Genomic DNA, 22,685 nt, shown 5'->3' on the forward strand with positions numbered 1-22,685 from the left:
GTATCCTAATGAGATTGACAGGTGCACTAAATAGGAAAACTTGAATAATCTGGAAGAGTCAATAAGAAATAATAATAAAATTTACTGCAGACGGATGGATCATTAGAAGACAGAGCCTTTTGGTTGAGAAGGAACGCGAAATGGGCAACAAATTTTCGAAAATACGCGCGTTGCAAAAACTTTTAATCCTTTGTAATTCAAAATGTGAAGACCTAAAAAGTTCATACGATTCATAAACCTTCAAAACGAGGGTTGTATGAATCATAATATAAGAAAAAACCATGCGGAACTATGGATCGGCATGAATAAAATACCACAGGAAGTCCAGACTACTGTATGCTATGCTAGTCCAACGTGGGAATTTCAATGCATTGGTAAATAATTATCCAAGTAGCTTTCCTGGAATTTTTACTCGATGGCATTCTAAAAAATCATAGAATGGAACTCTTTTGCCACTTGTTCGTCCAAATTTGCTTGCCCATGCAAAGACGGGATTACCAGAAGAGCCAACAGAACCTATTCATTTTGCTTGATGAAACAGGCGAAGAAATATGGAAGCACTGAGGATCAGAAAAACGACAAAATAATTCTAAGAGGCCATTCTCTCTCTCTCTCTCTCTCTCTCTCTCTCTCTCTCTCTCTCTCTCTCTCTCTCTCGCTGGCTTTCCTATAAATGTCTCAGATAAACATCAACTTCGATATTCCTTAGGTTTGTTTCGTATTTTAGGTTGTAGACAAAAATATTCATTCCTCACAACTAACAGGGTAATGGATTTTCAGGCTAATATTGTTGGTTTTGTACTTAAATTTACAATAACATTCTGTTCAATATGAGTTTGTTTTGTTAGTTTCTAAACCCATTTTTACTTTGTTTTCCTTCTTTAAAATAAAGGAATTCTATTGTGGCAACTTCCTTAGCGTCTTAATAGGCAGTGACCAAAATACTCTGCCATTTACGTTTAACTCTTGAATAATCTGACGCTATTAGCAGCGCCACCTCTATAATCTGCGTCATTTTGTTCTTATTTTACAAGCAGCAAGAAGCTGCAGAGTTTCTTTAAAATAACGTAAAATAAGCAATTGCAATCATAAAATCAAAATGAGGCTCAAATTCACACCAAAATCGCATTAGTTCTTTTGATGGACAAAATAAGTAATTTCACTTAATTTCATAACAAAATCTGTTCATCACTTTCCAGAAATCATAATGGAAAATAGACAGAAAAGCCGAATAAAAAACGTGAAATATCTGGACCAGGCAATGAAAAATAATGCGCTATCAAAAGGCAGTGTCTTGCAGATGGAACGCGAAATAAGCAACAGTCATTTAAAAAAATACAAGTGTTGCAAATATTGTTTTAATCCATCGTAATTCAGGATATGAAGAACTCCGAAGTCCATACAAATCACAGTCCTTAAGAACGAACGATGTATTATAACTCATAACTAGAAAAGGACGATGTATTATAAATCATAACAAGAAAAGGAATCAAGCAGAGGTGTTGATAAGAATGAATAAAACGTCACAGGAGATCCCGACTACTGTAAAGTATGCTAGTCCACATTGGGGATTTCAATGCACGGGTAAATAGTTATCCACGTCGCTTTCTTGGACTTTTCAGTCACTGGCATTCTAAGAAAATGATAGAATGGAATTCTTCTGTTATTTGTACGTCCAAATTTGCTTGTCCTTGCAAAGACAGGATTGCCAGAGGTGCAAACAAAACCTGTTTATGTTGCCTGATGAAAAGGGCGAAGAAATATGGAAGCAATGAGGATCAGAAAAACAACGAAATAATTCTCTCTCTCTCTCTCTCTCCTTCGAAATTCCTTACAAGTTCACTAGAATTCCCAGTGTCTCAATTCCCCAGAACAAAAATCCTCGTGAATTCCTGCCGTAATACAATGATTTTCATTTCGCCAGAGGCTCAATACCAAACTGGAGCGAATATGAAAGGTCACAAATTGGGGAAGCGAGTATATTTTCACATAGAGTGATGGACGTGCTCCGTGAAAATATGTAAAACCATATGCTGATTTAAATATAGGAATACTTCAGAGGTAAGCTTCATCTACATAGAGGTGGAACCACTCATTTACTACTTGTCAACATTACGCTTTTATTTCCCACACCCCCCCCTCACCCCACCTCTCCCTCTCTCTTTTAGGACTTTCCCCACGTCCTCGTCTTCGTCCTTACTTCGTCCTAAACGACCTGTGCACTCAGCCGTACAAAACCACTGAGGACATTAAGACACGCCCCCTCCTGCCTTTAGTTCCTCCCACCTTGCCCATTACCTGACATTCGTGAGTCCAACGCCTAGTTAAGGGCTCTTGTCTAAGCCTATAGGAGGCCTATTGTTATGCCACAGAGCTATTACTCACCAGAGAGCCCTAAGCAGGAGATAAGACTCTCTCGTTCCAGAGCCATAAATTACGTCAAGAACCTTCTAAGATTGTTCTGATGGCATCCCCTCGAGGCCAGACGGCTACATTCCAGTTCCCAAAAGCATTTTTAATACTCATAACTAAAATAACACTATTTTTGGAAACGTTAACGATACAAAGGTTTCTACAGTCTTGCTCCACAGCCATTACTCTCACGACTCCAAAGATATCAATAAATACCCTCAAACAGTCAATTATGGATTCACTGCCGGATACCAGAAATCCTATACCCTGTTCCGGAGCTATAACAGATACCCAGCTTGCTTCATCTTTGCTTCGGATCCACTTGTTTGTAATCTGAAAAACGTGTTAGAACCAAGAATCATTCCTGTTAGCAAAAACGCACTGACTAAAATAGTTACTGACTAAATTCTCAAATCCTGCGGAATTAGGCATTGCCTGAAACACGGTCCCTCTAAATTACTGACATTAAAAGAGATACCAATGAAAAATACACCATCGTTCAAGACTTGGTTTTTCCTTCTATACAATTCTCTCTCTCTCTCTCTCACTCTCCCCCACCTCTCTCTCTCTCTCTCTATCAATAGGTACTCTACTTATATGATTTACCCAACAAATCATACACGTGCTCTCCCTCTCTCTCTCTAGCAACAGATACTCTACATATATGATTTTCCCAACAAATAATACACGTGTGTGTGTTCATCTGCATGAGTACACACACGTGTTCATGTACGCGAAAGGACACATACGTATCTATCTGCATGATATCTCCTAACCTCCCTGTTTCTTCTGGGAAAGCTCTCGAACCTCCCAGAACATCGTAGCTGCTTCCGTAGAATTCTAGCTTTCTCTGGGGAAACCAGTAGCGGCGAGAAATTTTTCTCTTCTGTTGAATTCCGGTTTGTTCCGGAATATTCTTAGTGGATGCGAGGAGTGTGTGAGTGTTATGAGACGAGGGAGACTTAGCTGGGGGTACAGGCGTTTGATTACTGTGTATAATTAGTCAATTAAAGCTGTTTTCCTCCATCCAATAAAAGAAAATCATGAAGGCATTATTTGTGACAAAGATAAATACGAAGGAATCAATGAAAAAATAATTTAGCCAAGATATTAATGACGTCAATCTTTGGGTCAACATTTTCGAGATGAGCTGAGAACTGCATTGATTTCAAAATTTCAGCCATAAGTTATATACACACGCGGCAGTTCCAGGTGTTACTAAAAGTTACAATACACCTCAGCATAGTTATACCATTGAATTAGATGATTGGGTTCGCGTCATGCCTTGGCCAGGTGCTCCATATTTTTATATTAATACTTTTACAACGTGGAAAGTTGTATGTAAATTCCATTTCTCTAATTTCAAGAGGTACTTGCTAATTTACATTTTATTAACATAATATAGCAGGAACCTTCGGTGTCGTTACCCTTTGGTACTGTGACGCCAGTTTTAACATGGAGTTCATAATTTCTATAGAAGGTCAAGAGGCTATTCAAATGCCACCGGTATTTCACCCATGGGATGATTGTCAAGCTGACAAGGGACCTGTCGTGGCTTGTATGGGAGGTTTTATTGTGTGGGAGGTGTTCCTGTACAGGAGGTTTTTCTTGTAAGGGAGGTTTTTATTGTATGGGAGGTTTTACTGTATGGGGGTTTTTACTGTACGTGAGGTTTTATTTAGGGAGGTGGTTCTCATTCCATTTCCCGTTTCAGAGCTAAATGAAATATAATTTCATCTCAGCAAACCTTAAATTCAAAATCCAGACTTTTTTTTTTCATTTCATCCAAAAGAAACTGAAGACTTCAATTTATGTCTAAACTTCTTTATTCTATCCCGAAACAGATCATATATTCAATTCAAGTCCACTTTCCTCATTTCATCTTGATAGAACAGATCCCTCAGGTCATGTCCAGATTTCTCAATTTAATGTCAGCAAAACTTGGTTTTTATCTAATGTCCAGGATTTTATATTTCACCTGGATAAAAAAAAAACCTGGTTTTCAATTGACTTTCAGACTTCTCAATTTCATCGAAATACAACCTTGGTCCTCAGTTAATATTCAGATTTCCCTGTTGTATCTAAAGAAAAACATGAGCCCTCAACTTATATTAAGAATTCTCAGTTTCATCTTAATTTGAACTTAACCCTTACAATATGTCCAGACTTCTCTGTTTCATCTAAATTAAACCTGGCGTTTAATGCATTTCAAGACTTCTCAAATAAAGAAAAAGTGTATTGTAATTCCAAGGTAAGGAAAGGAAAAACTTTTACATAGCGACCGAATTGGGAAAACAGACTAAGTGAAAAGAACAATTAAAAACAAATAGCAATACTATAATAGAAAACTCAGCATAAAGTTGTAACTACCCAATTCAAATGCAAAGGAAAAAATTTTTAATTTAATGCGCTGAAAAAAAAGTTAAACTGAACACACTTAATTCGGCGATTCCTTTTAACATGAAAGCACTAAAAGAGGGTCTCCTGACAATTAAAATCATACTTTTATGATAATTTTTTGAATAATGATAAAACGATACAGCTTTGTATAACAATAATAATAATACAAGTAATAATAATAATAATAATAATAATAATAATAATAATAATAATAATAATAATAATAATAATAATAATAATAATAATACCAGTGAGAATTGATACAAGTCAAGCCAGTGGTGGTAACAATAATACCAATAACAATACCTCTTAAAAAAAAACGCTTGTAACCGTAATTATGCGCTCGGGCGCGCCAGCATGACGCAGGCAAAACAGCGCTTTCGCAAGCCATCAGCAGAGCTGCAAGTCACACGCGAGCACAGAGGACCATTGCTAAAAATAACTCCGTGAATTCCCCTCATCAGGCAGTTCCTGGTATACGCAATTTCCTCCTTTCTTTCTGACCCTCAGGATTTATTTTTATTTTTTTTTATGATCTTCCCGTTTTTTATTTTTTGCTTGTGATCGTCAGAATGACGCATACCCTGGTTGTATTTTTGCGTTTACATTCCTTCGTCAATCAGGTCGATACTGACATAATCTGACGGTCAGAATGACGCGAATAACAGTTTTTGTTTGTTTACATTCCTTCACCAAAATTGTCGATACTGACGCCACAGCTGAGAAACCAGGTTACAGAAGCTAATCACTCAATCAACGGCCTATCAGAAGACATCTGTGTAATGATTTTACTCCCTCTGCTACAGCTTTACTGCTGTGGAGGGTGAAAGATGTTGCTTTTCATTATAATTATTCTGAATGAAAATACTTTTTCATGCACCGGGCCTAAGGACCACAATCTTGCAGCAATTTTCCAGAAATGAACAGACTGTCAAATGAACAGAATAGTACCCAACGGTCAGATGTTAAATGAATCAAGAAGGTCAATGCTTAAGAGAACTGACCAAGTATCACCTGAGATGACCCAGCTCCCACAATAGCGAAATTGGCACTGAAGTCATTTGGACGACACGATAAAAATCGAGGGCAAAGTGACCCAAAACGCCTTAAACAGCAAAATAGTCTTTTAGCTATTTCTGCCTTGACCTGATGTGACCTCTTATTTTGGGCATTTTCGATTTTTCCCAAAATCATTATGGGCTTTGGCTCTCATTGTGACCAGCAGCTGTTCGCATCCGACTCCTAAGTCTGAAGCAAGTTTCAGTGTTGGGCAAAGGAGCCTATATGCCACCAGCGTCAATCAATCCTGGGTGGTCACCTAACTCATATAGTAACCAGGCTCCATTGAGAGAGAGAGAGAGAGAGAGAGAGAGAGAGAGAGAGAGAGAGAGAGAGAGAGAGAGAGAGAGAGAGAGAGAGAGGCTAAAATGGTACTGATTCTCACCCAATGTAAAAAAATGAATATTGTTCACGACATTAAATTATATATATAGGTACTGTATGTACATATATATATGTGTATATATATATATATATATATATATATATATATATATATATATATATATATATATATATATATATATATATATATATATATATATATATGCATACATATATATATATTTTTCATGAAATTGTGAGGTTTTCTGTCTTCAAACATACATACATACATACATACACACATACATATGTGTGTATGCATTATGCATGTATGTTTGAAGACAGAAAAAACTTCGCAATTTCATGAAAAAAAAAGAATCTTTCCATTACCCAACAATACGGCAAGTCACTCTTCTTGAAAGCGATCAAAGAGAGGGAGGGAGTGAGCGAGAGAGAGAATCTCGATTCATGGCAAAATGACTTTCACGAAACTTCAAGCCCACAAACGAGCGTAATTGCAGGGTGGCATTTTTCGTCCGAGAAAATACGACAAATGTGACGCAAGATTGCTATTTTCTTTTCCAATCTCCGAAGCTTTCTTGGCTTTTGCGCAGATATATCCCTTGAGTATGAAGGTCAAACAGTGGCTGCAGCGCGTGGAAAACACACACACACACCGCATCCACACTCATATGATCATATAAATGTCCCCTTTTTTTCACATGCAAAAAAGACCCCCCCCCAAACGTTTTACCCTTTTCTTTTTTCAGCTATGTACGCACACACAGAGGCAAAGAAAAACACACACACACACACACACACACACACACACATATAATATATATATATATATATATATATATATATATATATATATATATATATATATATATATATATATATATAATTTAATTTAGAGGAGTACAAGACTTTCGACTTCTATTATAGTCATCTTCAGTATCATGAAGATGACTTTGGAATCGCCTTTAAATTTTCACGCCAGGTATTCTTATGTTCTTAATACAAACATACATACAACAGATATAATATACACACACACACACATATATATATATATAGTGTGTGTGTGTGTTTGGTATGTCTGTACTTATGTACGTATGTGTTACCTGACACTGATTTCCTCACGATAACAACAATGATCGCTACTACCTAATGGGACTGTTACCTAGTCTCACTTGAAAAACCTACCACGTGACATGTCATGGGTTGCTCTGACCTTCCTTGTCTTAAACCGCCAAGTGATTTTCCTTTGCTACTTCATAAAAACAAATCATCAATGAGAAACGCCGAGATGGAGTTGACACCTCGAATTGAATTGAACTGAATATAGAATTTAGGACAAAGGCCAAGCACTGGGACCAATGAGGTCTTTCAGCGCTGAAACGGAAATTGACAGTAAAAGGTTTGAAAGGCGGAACAGGAGGAAAACCTCAAAGCAGTTGAGCTATGAATCAATTGTTAGGAGAGGGTGGAGGGTAGGATGGAAGAAAGAGAATATGAAAGAATGTACGGTAAAGAACCTTAAGTAATGCCCACAGTGCACCGCATGAGGTGCACTGACGGCATTACCCAACTACGGGAGAGTTGAAACCTCGTCATTCATTTGTTCAATGCTGCATTTAACTCAGATTTTTATGAATAAAACGAAATCACTCTTGATCAATCTTTTCAATCTCACGCCGTTTTCATTCCCTTACAGAAATCAGTAAAAAAAAAAAAAAACAATAAGTAAGTATAGTAACGTAGGTTCTTGTACAAAGAGAATCGAAACTTTTTGATACTGACTTGTTGAGAGAGAGAGAGAGAGAGAGAGAGAGAGAGAAAGAGGAAGGATTTAAAATGGAAACGTGGCACCTAAAGATTTTAGTAGCACGCATCCAAATAAAAACAACGATAAATAGGGGAGAATGTGATACGTAATGACGACACAAAACATCTTAGCTTATCAGCTGTCCTTCCAAGGGTGACCGCGTTCCAGCCAGTCTCTCTCTCTCTCTCTCTCTCTCTCTCTCTCTCTCTCTCTCTCTCTCTCTCTCTCTCGCTCATGACGGTCATATAAACAGACACTTGCAACACCATCGTGAGCACCCTCATATAAAATTAGTTCACGACAGGCAGAAGAATTTTCCTCAGGCAGACAAAGACAGGCAGAAGAATTTTCCTCGGGCAGACAAAGACAGGCAGAAGAATTTTCCTCAGGCAGACAAAGACAGGCAGAAGAATTTTCCTCAGGTAGACAAAGACAGGCAGAAGAATTTTCCTCAGGCAGACAAAGACAAGCAGAAGAATTTTCCTCAGGTAGACAAAGACAGGCAGAAGAATTTTCCTCAGGCAGAAAAGACTGGCAGAAGAATTTTCCTCAGGCAGACAAAAAAACATTTTTGTCCTGGGTATTTACATTTGGCGGTTTCTGGCATTCAGCCTCCATGTCTGTGTACACTGCATGCAAAATAGGGATGACATTATCTGTGTAGGGCTGTCGAAGCGTTGCTGATGAGCCTTCTGTGTAAGTGTACATATTTTGAAATCAAGGTGCTAACCCTATGCCCATCTCCATCCTGGCAATCAACACAGGCTCACTGGATTTCAACAAACCGTTTCCATATCTCTTGGTCTTCGGCAGGAAATGATACCAGCGCCCCTTTCCCTCGTGAGGCAAGTGCCATAATCACTAGACTACGTTATCTACGAAGGACCTTGCTTCCATTGTACCTCCTTGCTAAATTCCATGGTGTTCGGAACCGGCGATGCAAAGATAGTCGGAGTTGCAACAGAAACTCGGGTGAAGGCAAAAGCTGCAACCTGATGAACCTGATGAAGTCTAACGTTTCCTTGTGCTTATTTGACATGTTTATACTTCGAATTTTATTGGTACTGAAACTAATTTACTTATTCTATATTTTTGTCCTTTTGTTGCATCTCCCTTCTAGGGAAAAATCCTAATTTCATCTCCTTACATATGGGTGTGAATAATTTTCACTAAGAAACCCCACAGAATCCACTGCTTTCTTACACGCAATTCTAGTCAAAAAAAAAAAAAAAAAAAAAAAAAAAAGGACGATTAATATATCTGACCGATCGTACGACTAGTGATAACCTCTCCAGTGACAAATGATGGGGCCTCTTATCTCAAAATGACTACAAATAAATCTTAGATATGATATCATCTCTGTGCCCTCCCCATAAATTTTGATACCCTTCACCGTCACGTTCCATCAACTTTGATCAAACAGAATTTTTGTTTCGAGGATGAATGTAATTTAGACCTTTGTTATCTGTCAAGGAGAAAAATTTTGCAGGAACTAAAGTCTACCGACAAATACCGGCCTAGTTAATTTCATTTCAATCATACAAAAGCATAATAATTCAAAGAAAATTAATCTTTCGTTTGTTGTTGATGAATTTAATGTTTCAAACTTCAAAAGAGAAGGATAAATCTATTTAACTGCTAATATAAAAGGGTGGCCGTTTCTCTAATGCATTCCCGTTATGCCAAACAGTGTTAATTACAGTAACATATGAACGGAAAACAAGGTTATTAGTCTAAAACACAATTCCTGATTGGCTGATACGTCAGATAAGAGAACTCCTCACTCCTCTACTCCAGAAATAGAGTTACAAGGAGTTACAAGGATCAGGATGTCTCAAAGACTTGTTAGTCCACCCAAGGAGACATCATGTGCTCACTTATCTCTAGGAGCAGGTTTTACTGTTCATTCACAGTGTTCTAATTATTTTAGCTAGCTTTCTTTTAAACTCTTCCACACAATTCCTGTTTACAACTTCTGGTGAGAGAGAGAGAGAGAGAGAGAGAGAGAGAGAGAGAGATTAATTACTTTCTTTAATAAAATGGCAACAGGAGCTAGAAACAAGTCTTAGTCTCTCTGATATGTGGGAAGTGCCAATTTTTGTTTCTAATCCTTTCGAAATTTCTAAAACACATCCAAAACTAAACAACACCTAAACAAAATTTAGCTGTTGTTCCTTCCTATACACTTACACCTGCAAGAACAAATGTCGACATTTCCCCAAATCCAACAGAAATATTAACCTTTACCTTTATATCAGATTAGAGAGAGAGAGAGAGAGAGAGAGAGAGAGAGAGAGAGAGAGAGCCTTACTGTTGTTCATCCCTATACACTTACATCTGCGAGAACAAATGTCAACATATCCCCAATCCACCAGAAATAGCAACCTTTATCTTTATATCAGATGAAAGAGAGAGAGAGAGAGAGAGAGAGAGCCTTACTGTTGTTCCTCCTATACACTTACACCCAAAAGAACAAATGTCGACATTTCCCCAAATCCAACACAAATATCAACCTTTATCTTTATATCAGATTGAGAGTAGAGAGAGAGAGAGAGAGAGCCTTACTGTTGTTCATCCCTATACACTTACACCTGCAACAACAAACGTCAACATATCTCCAATCCACCAGAGATAGCAACCTTTATCTTTATATCAGCAGAGAGAGAGAGAGAGAGAGAGAGAGAGAGAGAGAGAGAGAGAGAGAGAGAGAGAGAGAGAGAGAGAGAGCCTTACTGTTATTCCTCCCTATACAATCACAACATTTCCCCAATCCACCAGAAATATCAACCTTTATCTTTATATCAGGTGAGAGAGAGAGAGAGAGAGATCAAGAGAGAGAGAGAGAGAGAGAGAGAGAGAGAGAGAGACTTCCTCAAGAACAACAGCAAAAACAGCACCTCGATTTTCCTTTCCCAGACAGGAACACAAGCCAGAGAAGAGAGTTTCAGCTTCTGCAATCCACCCGAGGCACTGGCCTTTATCTCTGATCAGCCTCCCTTTTCTAAAACAGCCTTTCAACAAATGAAACGCAAAATGGCCAGCAAACCATTCGCCAAGAGCCGCAAGAGTCTCAGAGCATCCGTGATTCACCCCGCAGAGATTAATGAACAGCCGCAAGAGGCAGCCACCTCGGAGAGCGGGAGGAAACCCCTTCCTCCGCGATTATACAAGGGTTGGGGATGCACTTATCAGTGCGTTGAGAGACTATTACCACAATCAACGTTGGTGCATAACACCTATAAAAAGCGGTAGCGAGACCCGATAGGGCCGATCATCGGCGTTATGAAGAGCAAAGCTACCTTGCTTCTGAAGGCGGAACAATACTATCGACTATATCCGGCAATACGAGGGACAATGCTATCTGCAATGACTGCACTGACAGGCGACAGCTGCCGATTGGAGCTTTTGATTGTCCTTGCAGGTATGAGAGAAGAAGGCAAGGTGACATACTGCTCGGACAATAGGATTTGGAAAAGAATGAGATTTTTTTTTCTGCATGAGCTAAAAGAACTCCACTTCAGATTAGGAAACGAAAACAAACATTGAGAGAGAGAGAGAGAGAGAGAGAGAGAGAGAGAGAGAGATTAAAACATTTTCAAATAATTTCTAGGGTAAAATGAACCTTCCGAACGATATACACGAAACAGGTACCTTTTGGTTCCTCGAAATTTTACATCCAAGGTTAGCCAAACCTTCAGGCTCATCTTACATTCTTCCCTGTTGAATGTGTATTCTTGAAAGGGCAAAATATTTCCAAGACATGATTCGTAAACCGGACACTGTATCAAAATGAACATATCTAATTTCCTGTTTACATAGCGAGGCCTTCTTTGACAACTCTGTCCTGCGAAATCATTAGTAAAAATACGATATCCTCAACTTCGACGTGTGAAAAGCATTATGCATTGCTGTCCACAAGGGGGAGCGTCCATTACTGTTTAATGCCCAATAACAGAAAGGAACAAGGTCTTTGTTTCCACTGCTAACACACGTTTCATTCTACAGAGGAAATTAACATAAACTTTAACTCATCCCCACATATACCATTCCAACCAACTGTCAACAGCTTTAAGTTGGTATCAACGAACCTACTACGACGAATAAAGGATTGCATGCATGCTGGACCCCATTTATAATTCACCCTTTCAGATCCCCTAACAATAACCCCTTCTCCGCCACTTCAACCTCTCCTAGACCTTTGGCAAGTATATGTCACGTGATGGGCGATAAAATGCAAACAACAACAAAAAAAAAAAGCCCTTTGCGAGACCCACCTCCAGTAGACAGTCGGATGCTTTGGGCGTTTTCAGAGGCTTCTTTGCTATCAGATGAGCTCAGTACAAAGGTTTCAAGTCCGTTCAAAAAATGCAAGTCTCAGGGCCGGTGACAGCCGTTTTCTCTTCCAGAGGTTTAGGAGTTCCAGGATCTGCTTCTACTGCGGGCGTCTGTTGTCCTCGCGGATTTGAATTTGTTGTGGATCTGGCAGTTCTCGTTCTAAATCAGGTCCAGACGTCTATAGGCCGGGCAGAGCGGAAGTTTTCGGTTCTGCATCTCCTCCGAAGGGTCTCCCGCGCACGGGAGGTGAAATCGGGCAATTTCTCCCGTGTGTTCTGACCTGGAAGGGAGGAGGAGGAAGTAGCAACGCCGAGACCTGGAAACACGAAGACAATAGGCAGGCAGTTGGCTGCGCCACGGCTTTTACTCAAATTCTCCTTGCCAATTTATTGACATCTTCCATGACCTATCCTGCGGTCTCTTCCTGACGCCGACGACGGAAATCGATCTTTTCACCTTGCAGAAACCACCACCGCTTCTGTCACCAACTGCCGAGACTGGAAAGCCGCACAGGCCGTTAGGCGTGCCAAAGTTAAAATAGGGTTTTCACCTAATGTGGCAACGAGAACCCTGCCGACTTCGTGGCCACCACTTGGCTTTTTCTTCGTCGGCTAAAGCTAACCGTGGCAACTCGCGGTGTCCTTCGCCGGCGATCCTTGTCCAAGTCATTATTCATGTTCCTGGAAACGGAGTCGACCGACCGCGCCATTCTGCGCTGCCGAATGCGATCATATCTCGGCTACTTCGACTATGATTATGTGCATCGACATCGTAGCAGTCTGTGCTGGACATTTTTACGGTCGGGCTTTCAATGTATCCTTACATTAAATCAAATTTTTATTATCTAAATACAAACCGGAGCTTTCGATATTTTACGAGAAACCAGTCTTTCAATATCAAACTTGTACATTTTACTAAATAAAATAAAGCCTTTATAGTTAACTAAAAAACACAGATTTTATATTCTAATAAAAACAGCTTTTTATTTTACTAAAAAAATAAAGCTTTTACACTTCAGTGCAAACTCAGAATCAAACCACTAAATCAAATGACTACGGCATAAAACCAAACTTTTAATACTCTCTTAAATTAACTTAAAATATTAACACGTTCTTATATACACTCAAACTCTGAATGTTGCCAAACTTTCAAAAACTTACGGCAGCGAATAAAGCCCGCAGTAACCACGGAATGCCATTTTTTTGTACACACTCCACCGCCAACAATGACAAAGCGACAAAATTCTGATTTCAACCATTAAGGTGACAAAAACAAAAGTCAGGAGACAGTTGCACCGGAGATAAATACCAACATCCGATACGAGTAACGGAGCAATATCCCACGAGTATAATATTAGGTTAACTTCTGGAACGCACGTAAGAGTATATTCTGCCTGCGTGCACGACTTCCAGGAAGCACGAGATAAAATTAGGCGCCTACCCGAGGGAGAGGGCTAGATTATTCCGGTCAATTCCGAAGACGAGGCAGGCTGATTGATTGGTTTTTCCATCTGGCACCAGAGCCATATATAGGAAGGAGAGTGAAGTTGGAATGGGCGAAGTTAAGGGAGAGGCCCTTTGACCTTGTTAAATATGGACAATATAATTTTTTTTTTTAAATATCGAGTATTTCGTCTCAAGAGTGAATTTCTGCAACTTTTTCGCCAGTCTAAAATCAAAATATGATATAAAAAAAGAATTCCTTATTGGGTAGAACGACATCGTACAGACAAGAGCAACAAGACTATGAGTACGTATACACAAACGCAGCATTTACACTTACACTGGAACTGTTCGTAAATATAATGTCAACCTATACACTTACAGTGCTGCTAATATCTCAAATAGCTGTCGTTATTCATCGTTTCCTTCAAAGTTGTTCCTTTAAGCAAAGGAGTTGTAAGAAATTGGAAAAGTTTCGTCTTTCAGTAATACACACCAAAGACACAAAAGTAAATATACTTGGATGGTGATGTGTGGTATGCAAAAGACCATAAAAAATCCAGTACTCGAAATCACTTATCTCAACTGATCTGTCCTCCAAGGTGGTATCATTTCTGGGATAAATATCGCAATTCCAATGCTTACGAGTATATTAGTAATGAAAGTTAATGATTCTAGATGTGTGTGTATATATATATATGTGTGTGTGTGTGTGTAAGTACTGTATATACATATATATTTGTCATCTCGCTTACCTTATTACTGAACACAATATACCAAAATAGGACCCTCGTATAAACGACTGTGGAGCCAAAACTGTATACCCCTTTACAAACAACTGTGGAACCAGACACCACCAGAGACCTATCCCATTGACATTCACTAATATATCCTTCCTCCTGCCTCCCATTCTCCCCACCACCCCACAACCGAACCCACTCTGCTCCCCATAAGCCAACACGGCCATCAACGTCCCGACGGCACGTCATACTTATGGAAGATCTTGTAGATGACAGGAGACAAGTATGAGTTCGACTCCTCCTGACTGACAAGGTTGTAACTAAGTAAAGAATGAGAGAGAGAGAGAGAGAGAGAGAGAGAGAGAGAGAGAGAGAGAGAGAGAGAGTTAGCAGCAGCCCCTGTGACGCGCGAGGAATACGTACGTATTCATTGCTTCATTTTCTGATCTGTCTCTCGCTCGCATTGTTAGTTGCTGCGTGAACTGCCGAACGCATGACAAGCCATCATTCAGCAGGCGTTGTCAACGCGGCTTCAAGTGGGCTGGGGACTGCGGCAGCGGGAGCTAGGCTGCTAATCTACCCCAAAAAAGCCTTCGGGAGACGGGAATAGTCAGTCTCATAAAGTTCGTCCATAGCCGAAGGGTACGTTCATGGCTTGCTAGGGATCCTCGTCCTGCGTTCCAGGAAGTTCCTCGGAGAAGGAATCCATCTCAGGGATCCCTTCTTATTTACAAACGAGAAGCTTTATTTACCTCTTTTAGCTCCTCATTGGATTAGGATACTGATGATTACTATCTACCAACTATCAGGGACAAATGCCATTATCGGTTCAAATAATTTATTAGGAAGTTTGGATTTAAAATTACCGGTTGATTATATTACGGTTACGTTACTATTAACAGACGAGACACCTGCCTATTATCGTCGCAGCAGATAAATTAAGTGAGCTCTTTGCAGAAAAAATATTAAGGGTGAAAGAAGTGATGATCATGAGAGAGAGAGAGAGAGAGAGAGAGAGAGAGAGAGAGAGAGAGAGAGAGAGAGAGAGAGAGAGAGAGAGTTCCAACCTGACTTCCATTACGAATCCGAAGAGAAGGAATAAAAAGAAAAATGATTTGCAGTTATTCCAAAAGTTTTTTGTAGCAATCATCTGGAAAAGCTAGCTTATTGTGACTGTGAATGTATATCATCGATTCAAAGGAAAAGGAAAAACTGATTTTCGAATGGTAAAACTCTCTTACCGAAATCAAACGAGAATACTTGCGACAGCTGTTAAAATGCAAAGAACTAAAATTAGACAGCTATAAACTCGATAACCTCTTATCCAAAAGCTTGACATAAAAGTTATAAATTACCCTAAATGTTCTCTCTTTTCATTCAACTTTTTGTCACGCCGTCCATTTGGTGCCAAAGATCCTAGAGTTTACCTTCCTTTAACTTTTTGTTTATTTTTGTCACTCGTCCATTTGGTGTCAAAGATCCTAAAAAGTTTTCCTTCATCCTGAAACGATTGGATACAATAACAACTGGCGAGGATCGATGCTCTATTCGATATTGCAAATGCGCGTCGCAACCACCATGGTCACTGACATCTCTATGTAACAGAGGAGCTTGGAAGAAGAGGGAAGGTAGGATTTATCAGTTTATTCTTTTTTTTTTATGAAAATATGATTTTCGAATTATCACTTATTACCAGATAGAGAAATTTGAATTTTTTTTTTCTCCGTTCACATTTTACTTTCTACCTGAACCAAAATGGAACTGAATCAAGGCAGCAGGAGTTTAAAATAATATTATTAAACAACACAAAAACGTTTATACAATGGGAGTAAAATAATATTATTAAAAAAATAAAAACGTTAATAGAATGAGAGAAAAATATTAAAAAAACAAAAACGTTCATAGAATGGGAGTAAAACAATATCATTAAAAAATAAGAACGTTTGTAGAAAAGGAGTAAAATAATATTATAAAAAACGTTTATAGGCTGGGAGTAAAATAATATTATTAAAAAATATAAACGTTTATAGAATGGGAGTAAAATATTATTGAAAAACAAAAAAGTTTATAGAATGGGAGTAAAATAATATTAAAAAACAAAAAATTTATAGAATGGGAGTAAAATAAGTAAAATAAAAAAATAAAAACGTTTGTGGAATGGGAGTAAAATATTATTAAAAAACAAAAGCGTTTATAGAACGAGAGCAAAATAATATTATTTAAAAAAATAACAACGTTTATAGAATGGGAGTAAAATATTTAAAAAATAAAAATTTTTATAGAATGGGAGTAAAATAATATTATTAACAAACAAAAACTTTTATAGAATGGAGTAAATATTATTATTAAAAAACAAAACCGTTTATCGAATGGGAGTAAAATAATGTTAAAAAAACAAAAACTTTTATAGATTGGGAGTAAAATAATATTATTGAAAAAACAAAAAAGTATATAGAATGGGAGTGAGATGTAAAATCTATAAACACTGAAAATTTGCTTATGAAAACAGGGAAACGTTCCAAACTATACACATGCGTCTTGAAAACAATTTTTTAATACACCTCGAAAACGAATAAGTGGCTAACTGGATTTTAAAAATTTATAGATTATATATACATGAATTGAAAATATGATAAAAGAAAATTACTGAAATAAAAATGAAGAACACACGGAGAAAATTCAGAAAAAAATCCACTGAGGGATTATTAAAAACGAAAAATTTCATGAAAAAATATATAAAACCTTTCTAGAAAGAATACAAAAAATGATAAAACTATGTAATAAACCTAAATAAAATTGGAAACACTAAGAAAACTAAAATAAAAATTCTTTGAAAAACCAACAATACAAAAATTTCTGAAAAAAAAAACAGACAAAATCCCCCAAAAAACCCGAACACCAAATCTTTCAAAAACGTAAAAAATAAAACATTGAAAATAAAAAATAAAAAGTAAACCAATTGAGGAGAACAAAACTTTAATCCCCACGTGCAGTCCGCAGAGACTTCTCCAACCACGCGACAACAGAACGTGAAGGGCAACAGATGCCCGAAGAAGGTTTTCCGGCCAGACTGACTTGACTTGACGGCCACATAAAAAGCCGCCCAGTCAGGTCTACTCGCTCCCTTTTTCTCGGAATGACTCCGGGGGGAGAATACATAGACACTCTCTCCCTATGGTTACCTTTGATGGATGGCAGTGTGCCGTACAAAGCATCTTTTGCGAGCATACGATTTCGGCATACGACTGACGAATGCAAAGGATTCGTGATGGGACTTTGGGGGAGGAATTAAGCGTGTCCACAAGCGAAGGTGTATATGTGTGTGTGTGTGTATACATATATACTGCATGCATGTATATATATAATATATATGTACATACAGAAGTAATATTTATTTCCAATAATTCTTTGCTCTTTCCTTTTTATTTACGGCTATGGTTTTTCGACCTCATTCAGCTGAATGTTTGTTAACCAAGAATAACATATATAATAATTCAATCATACCTACATATAAATTATATATATATATATATATATATATATAACATATATATATATATATATATATATATATATATATATATATACATATATATATATATATATATATATATACTATATATATATGTATATATATAAATTTATTAAGGCATCATCATCACTGGAAATCGCGACACGTTACAAATACACTGAATTATAAATTCACGCATAAAAAATCGCAGAACTTAAAATTACAGGAAGAACCTTTCTTGCTTGCTTGACTCTTGCCATAACTGGCTAACAAGCACGTTGTTATTAAGGTTCTCACACTGCTTAATAAAGTCAAGTGACAGAGGCCAGTAATATACTATTAGCCACTTGAGTATCGCAAGGCATTAAACACACCCTATTTAATTCAGTGATATTATATGGCTAGAGCGGATTACATGATAGGCAATTTTTAGTTTTCTGTATAAGTTTTATTTTTCTGTAAAAGAGAACTATTGAGATGGCTTTTCGTCTGTCCGTCCGCACTTTTTTCTGTCCGCCTTCAGATCTTAAAAACTACTGAGGCTAAAAGACTGCAAATTGTTATGTTGATCATCCACCCTCCAATCATCAAACATACCCAATTGCAGCCCCCCAGTCTCAGTATTTATTTAATTTAAGGTTAAAGGTAGCTATGATCGTGTGTCTGACAACACTATAGGGCAGGCCACCACCAGGCCGTGGATGAAAGTTTCATGGGCCGCGACTCATACAGCATTATACGCTGTACAGAAAACTCGACTGGTCTGAAGAAACTTCGGCGCATTTTTTACTTGTTGTTTTTAGCGATCGCAACGTTTAGGTTAATGCCTGTTTTTTTTTATATTTTTAAATCATTCATTTTTTCGTATATTACACAAAAATCCACAAACATATAATGAAACTTTATCTCAACTCCATTTCAAAATGAAGGAAGAAAAAATATCTTTACAACATCCACTTTCTTCTGGGCAGGCATCAACTGATCAAACTGTGATCGTTGTCATTTAGAAACCTGATTCATTCAACCAACCAAAGCGTAACTCTAACATAATTTTAAGTCTCCCTTGATTAGAGCATGAAACCAAATTTAAGTATCCCTTGATTAGAACATGAGATACCATCTCTATAAAGATCCTACATTCAAACCCAGTAATCAACATATTATCAGTGATCACAGATGGACTGACAATATTAGGGACTGAGTGACAGAAGAGAATGATCAACATCTTCAGTATTGTCAAAATTTACAGCAGCGGGAGATGAAGAGTGAAGCACCATCATGATTTATGTCGAATAACAGAAAGCGAGTCATGCGTATTGTTCTGTATTTAATACTGAAGGCACCAAATTGAAAAGCTTGTTGTGGCGCCAGTCCATATAAATCAGTCAAATAACTGAAACATCTGAATCTTCATGGAGAGCCTATAACAGCTGCTGAAACCTCGTCAGCGCAATTGTTTACGATCGTGGAAAAATATTACGGTTGGGTTTTGAACTGAACTGAATATAGAATTCAGGGCAGGCCAAAAGCCAAGCACTGGGACCTATGAGGTCATTCAGCGCTGAAACGGAAATTGACAGTGAAAGGTTTGAAAGGTGTAACAGGACTATGAATCAATTGTTAGGAGAGGGTGGAAAGTCAGATGGGAGAAACAGAATACGAAAGGAGGTACAGTAAAAGGAATGAAAGGGGTTGCAGCTAGGCACCGACGGCAATAAACCCCTGCGGGGATTATTACGGTTGGGACACTTGCAGGTATCCAAATTTGAAAAAGTACATGCAGAAAATTTTGAAAAGTCTTTGAGAACATTTTGGTTTTTTTGTGTGTAATTTACTCGCATGCACCTTTTCAAGTTTTTCATCAAAGTGGGTTTGTTTTCGATGAAAAATTGTTCCGTGACAAGGAATGGTTTTTGAAGCTATAGTGTAAATCATCCCGTGTTAATAATAATAATAATAATAATAATAATAATAATAATAATAATAATAATAATAATAATAATAATAATAATACGTTTACATGAGTATCAAGTTTTCTCTGAATTTTTTTGCAATGTTCTCCATGGCAAAAACGGCACATTTGAAAGAATTTTTTATTTTTTGCTGCTCTCAAAAAATATTCATGAACACAACCGACTAGTGAAAAAGTCTACGGAATTGTACACCCACATTTCATTCAATTTTGACACCATACCTGGTTATAAATTCTGTACACCACAAACCACTTTCAACCAACTGAAACATATAAAAATTATGTCTCGCATAGCTGAACCTACCACTCTGGGAGGTGTAAACCCACCACACATACCTATATCAAAACCCCAAAATAACCTAGAATCAAACGTACCTTCATGTTGTGGAAAACCGCCCGTCAGGTACCTTGAATCCTATCAGCCTGTCTCGGTTGCCACACTTGAACGCGCTTGGAAAGTCCCTTAAATGCTGGCTTCCTGCTCTTTGTGGTTTGGAAGCCATCGTGATTAGCTGGTACACGGACCAGTGGTCCATAGTCTCAATTTGTTGTGAGACTTCAACGACTTTACCTGAAGAAAGTAATGAAAAACCTTTACTATTATTATTATTTATTATTATTATTATTTCTTTAATTTTAACATGGGTTTCAAATTGAATTGAATACAGAATTTAGGCCAAAGGCCAAGCACTGGGACCTAGGAGGTCATTCAGCGCTGAAACAGAAATGGACAGTAAAAGGTTTGAAAGGTGTAACAGGAGGAAAACCTCGCAGTTGCACTAAGAATCAATAGTTAGGAGAGGGTGGAAAGTAAGATGGAAGGAAGGGAATACGAAAGGAGGTACAGTAAAAGGAACGAAAGGGGTTGCAGCTAGGGGCCGAATGCACGCCGCAAAGAACCTTAAGTAATGCCTGCAGTGCACCGCAAGAGGAGGCGCACTGACGGCACTAACCCCCTACGGGGATGGTTTTCAAATGGCCAGCTTCCAAGAGAGGAAAAGCTATCTGAACGTGAAAACTTTGCATTAATTACTACAGACGCTTCTCATGAAGGTTTAAGAAACACCTAAAGATTGAAAATCGCATACACAACACAAATTTCTTTTAACCTTGACGTCAATCAAAATCGGTCAGTATTTTTTACCACTGCAGGACCACTTTTATCATTATTTTAAATAGCGTCAGACAAAGTACTCTTTAGTGCTACAGCACTCCGTTTTATAGCTGTTCAATTATTCAGCGTCAACCATCATGCAGTTTTATAGCACTGCAATTACTCAGCATCAGTCATTAAGTGGTTTTACATCACTGCAATTATCATTCTACACCACTGCAATTACCCAGCATCAACCATCAAGTGGGTTTACAGCTATGCAATTAACCAGCATCAGCCATCATCAAGTGGCTTTATAGCACTGTAATTAATCAATACCAGCCACCAAGTGGCTTTACAGCACTGCAATTATTCAGCATCAGCCATCAAGCCGTTTTACAGCCCTGCCGAGATTATCAGCCAGGTAGAGTCTCGAGTCAAAAGGAAAGCTTTTTTAGACTCGACCGATTTGTCAGTAGTAAGCGAGTACGACAAGGTATCTCAAGCGGGACTCTTCATTAGCCATCAAGGTCCGAAGGGCTAAGGATCATGATTACTGGTAAACACAAGCAAATGACAGGGCGCTGAGAACTGGATGGAATTCCTCCGCACCTTCAGATCCAGGAGGGGACAGAGCACAGTACACGCACACGCTAAGATCCCATCGATGTAGGGTAGTGGGTGCGAATGCACGTACGGTACATAGCTTATTTCGTAATAAGCATTTACCGTGAACCCGTTCATTGGTGTACATATGGTCCACGCACGCGAAGGGTATCCTATGGCCGTGTAGGGAACGATGGAGATTCAGCACAGCGATTACACCGCTGCAGTCCGTGTCATTTACGATGCCGTAAGTACAGACCCAGGAAGCCTAAGATGCATCATTTTGAGGACGTGGACGGCACTGAGCTTTCCCTGTGGCCGTGATGGGTACACAAGACATAATCTATGGGAACGAACACAAGACATAATCTATGGGGACGAAAACAAGACATAATCTATGGGGACGAAAAGGGAGAAAACGAAAGAGAAGGATTGGAGTAACAGGTCGAGGACGAGAAATGAAAGTTGAAGACACATACAGGGAACATTAGCTCTATCTTAACGATCGTTCTGGTGCTAGTCAGTATGGAACTTAAGCTGGGGTTACGATTTCCAGTTTTTTTTAGGGGCAAACCTCCTAGGATGCTTCGACTCCAACTGAATCAGCCCAGTAACATGGAGGTCCAGTGAAACTGCACGCTAAACAGGACTACAACTGCAACATCATCATAATGGAATACACACTGGAATATACAATTTAGGCCAAAGGCCAAGCGCTGGGACCTATGAGGTCATTCAGCGCTGAAAGAGAAACTGAAACTTAAGGTTTCAAAGGCGCAACAGGAGGAAATCCTTGCAGTTGCACGATGAAACAATTGTTAGGAGATAATGGAAAGGAAGATGGAAGAAAGATATGAAGACAGGTACGGTAAAAGGAATGAAAGGGGTTGCAGCTAGGGGCCGAAGAAAACCTTTGCAAAGAACCTCCAAGTAATGCCTCACAGTGCACCGCGGAAATTT

General features: G+C 38.4%; 1 long non-coding RNA gene across 1 annotated transcript in view; it reads right to left on the reverse strand.

Moving 5' to 3' along the window:
• Nucleotides 1-22,685, reverse strand: part of LOC136834214 (uncharacterized) — an 83,447-nt gene that overhangs the window by 37,966 nt on the left and 22,796 nt on the right. The window contains exon 2 of the long non-coding RNA XR_010851689.1: nt 20,402-20,597. This is a non-coding gene — a long non-coding RNA (uncharacterized lncRNA). The remainder of the gene's footprint in view (nt 1-20,401; nt 20,598-22,685) is intronic.

The sequence above is a fragment of the Macrobrachium rosenbergii genome, chromosome 53 (assembly GCF_040412425.1).
Source record: "Macrobrachium rosenbergii isolate ZJJX-2024 chromosome 53, ASM4041242v1, whole genome shotgun sequence".
In the NCBI taxonomy this organism is placed as follows: Eukaryota; Metazoa; Arthropoda; class Malacostraca; order Decapoda; family Palaemonidae; genus Macrobrachium; species Macrobrachium rosenbergii.